The sequence below is a fragment of the Lupinus angustifolius genome, chromosome LG05, assembly GCF_001865875.1.
Source record: "Lupinus angustifolius cultivar Tanjil chromosome LG05, LupAngTanjil_v1.0, whole genome shotgun sequence".
NCBI lineage: Eukaryota > Viridiplantae > Streptophyta > Magnoliopsida > Fabales > Fabaceae > Lupinus > Lupinus angustifolius.
In genome coordinates, this window is record NC_032013.1 from 20,929,087 (window position 1) to 20,933,476 (window position 4,390).

A 4,390-nucleotide genomic window follows, 5' to 3' on the forward strand; every position below is an offset into this window, starting at 1 on the left:
TATAAGAAAAAAGAAATGGTTATTGAAATTATTAAATTAGATATTTTATATTTGTAATAAGTGTATAAAGTAAAGGATATTTTTGTCAAGGGTTGTTGCAATTACTAAAATATACACTTTTTATTTGTGATAGATATAATTTATATTATACTATTTCTCACTTTTATAAATTTTCTTCAACTTTCAACTCAACTCACAAATATGATTTTATTTTTATATTCTATTAATTTTTTCTTTGTCTCTTTCAATTTTTCCTTTGTTGATTCATATAATTTATTCATTATATAAATTTTTGCAACATAATTGTTTTCTCTCACATGATGTATGTTAATTGTGTTTATTTTTGTCACATATTTTGTTTAACAAATCTAATCTCTTAAATTCACTCATACGTGTGATTTTCTATTCTTTTAGTTTATTTGTTTGTTGGTATATATAATTTATATTATTTCTCACTTTTCAAATTTTGATCAACGAATTTATCATTTTCAACTCTCAAACCAACTCATAGGTATAATTTTAGTTTTATGCTCTTTCAATTTTTCTTTGTATACTCTTTCAAATTTTTGTTGATTGATGTAATTTCTTCGTCATATATCACAATTGTTTTTCTCACATAATGTATGTTAAAAAATTTCCCCAATGTGTTTATTTTTCTCACAAATTTTATTCACAAATCTATCATCTTCAACTCTCGAACTCACTTACACCGTTACACGTATGGTTTTATACTCTTTTGATTTCTTTCTTTCTTGATATATATAATTTATATTATTTCTCACTTTTTCAAATTTTGTTCAATTTTTTCCCAACGTGTTTATTTTTGTCACATATTTTTTCCAACAAATCTACCATTTTCAACTCTCAAACTCACTCACGTGTATGATTTTCTATTCCTTTAATTTATTTCTTTGCTCGCAAATATAATTTATATTATTTCTTACTTTTTCAAATTTTGGTCAACAAATTTATCATCTTCAACTCTCAAACTAATTCACAAATATGATTTTATTTTTTATATTGTTTCAAAAAAATTATTTGTATACTCTTTCAATTTTTCCTTTGATGATAGATATAATTTTTTGCATCATAATTATTTTTCTCATGTGATTTATGTTAAAAAAAGTTCCTCAATGTGTCTATTTTTCTCACCTGAATTATGGATTGGTCATGTTCTTTGTTTCAACATTTGTAGAAGAGAAAACTCACCCCCTCGAAGACAATAATTAGAGGTTGCGATTACTACATGAGTGTACAAGAATAATGTCTTTATTTTTATTATGTCTTTGTTGTTATTCACTTTCAATTTAAAATTGTTCTGAATTTCTGACATTTACATATATGGACAAAAATAATGTCTTTATTTTTTATGTATATTTGGTTTAAATTATTTATGATTTTCAAATTTTAGGCGATTCTCATTATGAAGATAAATTTACAGAATTATAACTAATAAATGTTGATTGTGGCAACTAAGTGATTTAATTTAAATTTTGTAAGTCATACTATGATAATTTATTACTCCTCATATGAGACTCATGACTCAATCCTTAAATAATATAACATACAATTTATAACTAATGAAGAAATGGTATAATGAGTCATTATAACAACTTTTGAATATATATTAGTTACTAGCATAATTTATTAGTCATTAAATGGCATTGATGAATCATTCCTTAAATAATATAACAGAAGAGATCTTTATTTCTTGAATTATTATTGTAATGGATGTGAGAATGTGTGATATTTACTTACTATTATATTACTTAATTATGCCTATCATTATATTATTTAATTGTAAGATAACAATAGTAGATATATAAAACAATTATATTTAAAAATAAGAAATATAGTGGTGGTAATATCAAAATAAAATAGACAAAACTTTGTTGGTATAACTTTCAACAATTATATTATACATGTGCAAATGACACCAGTTGAAATCAATTGTGAGTATATTATTATATTAGATTAAATAGTGGCTGACAAATCTGAGGAAAAGTGGAGACTATTACGTACGTTACAACCGGACAGTAAATGTGAATTCAATGGATGAACAAAAAATGGCAAACATTTTGTTCTAAAGTCATTGCAAGTTTGGAGATTGGTTAACTGTTACTAGAAAGAAGAAGATTATCGAGAAACAATTTGCCAATATTAATGAAATTAAATTGGGAGATGCTAATTAGTTTTCCGAGAATAATTCGGTTTCAACATTAATGCTTAATTTTATGGTGGCCCACAAAATAAAAAAGTCATGCAACCAAAAACGTATGTAGATGGAAAAATGGACTTCTAAGTCTATAAATCACGCTGCATTAACCACTAATAAAGGAGGAATGCAAGTACAAAAGATGACTTGTGTTATCAAAGAGGATATTATAATTATCATAATAATTAATTCTATTGGGAACCAGAAGTATGACATTAATGACACCATGATTGAAACCATAATAATCTAATCCTTTAGTGTAATAAAATTATATAAACCAATAGTATTAAAATTAATACTCAAAGATTTGAAACATTATTAGTATATTTCAAACTACAAATTAATACAGATACACATAAGATTAATTATAAAATCGAGAATTTATATAAATCGAATACTATAAAACATAATGAAGCACAATATAAGATTAATATAATAATAGTCTTATTTTTATTAAAATTACTGAAAAATAATATCTCTTTAATTGGATATATTCACAAGTGAAAATTTGTGGAATATTTAATTACTATCATTATATTATTTAATTAAAGGATAACAATGATGAATATACTAATGGGAAAATATAAGTATTTTTTATTTGGAATATATAAAAATAACAAATCAATTATGAGAATATTTTTATTATTTTGATTAAAATTACTGTGAAAAATATTTCGTCCAATCTTATCCTAACGTGTCTTTCAACACATTAGAAACATTATTCCATCCTACACAATATTTCAAACCACTCTAGCATTTGAAAAGTATATTTCAAAGTATAAATTAATACAATTACACCAAAGATCAAGTATAAAATCAAGAATTTGTATATAAATTTTATAGTATAAATTGTAAAATATAATTAGCCACAATCTAAATTTAACATAATAATAAATTTAACATAAAATTATTGAAAAACAATGTGTTTGATTTGATTTTATTGTGATTATGTAATTGATTTTTCTACTTTATTTTATTAAAAGCAATTATAAGATATACATAGTTGTATGCATTATTTTTGAATATATAAAAATAACACATCAATATATGAATCTTTTTATTAATTTGATTAAAATTAATGGAAAAACAATATACGACAAATCCTATTCTAATGTATTTTTTCAAACAAAAACATTATCTCATCCTAATAGATCATCAAATCCTTCTAGGGGTGAGCAAGACCCATACCAACCTGTTGACCTGTCCCAACCCGATGACATAGGGACGGATCTGACCCATCCAAGTAAATAAAAAATGAAAAACCCGATTAAAAGGGACATACCCGTCGTCAAAAAAGGACGAGTTCGAGTCTATGTCTGGGTCACCCGACTCGTCCCTTATAGTTATATATCAAGAATAGTTGAATAAGTACCTATCAATACTCGTTGTGTTCAGCCCACATAACTAAAATACCTACAAGCTCACACAACATATCCACATCACTTATCATATGATCCTTATTCATTAATGTGAATACTCAAATTTGTCCAAAAAAACGTTCTTCAAAATTATTAAATAAAAAAATAAATGAGTTAAAGATTTGCTTTTATTAAGGTTATCAAATAAATTAAAGATTCGAGAATATGTAATTTGAATCAAATCATATCAATTTGATTAAACTGCATACGTTGATAAAAAAAATAAATCTTTAGGTATTCAAAAAATAATAAATCAAAGATTGCATTATGGAAAACATATCATATCAAATTCATTGTGTTGCAATACAAGTAAGGTAAAGATTACAATTATATTAAAAAAATAAGATTGAGATTGAGTATTAAATATCTTTTGCGACTTGTATAAGAATTCAAAAGATTATTTTCACATATCCTTAAGTAATGCAATAATATTAAGATGATTTAGAATTTCTTAAATATTAAGATGATATAGAATTGCGATTTGATTGTGCATGCTTAAAGATTTAACATATCTATGTTTGTTATTTTGTCATTTTCCAACTCAGGTCCGTCCCTATCTTGACCCGTCTCATTTTGAACCCGTCCCTCACGCGTCTCATCCTAATTAGGGATGAGTCCGAGTTTAAAAGTTGATCTAATCAATATTTAGGGACGGGTGAGGGACATGCTTAACCCGTCCCAACTCGTCTCATGCTCATCCCTAAATCCTTCAGTATAATTAAATATTATAAAACAATAGTATTAAAATTAATACTCA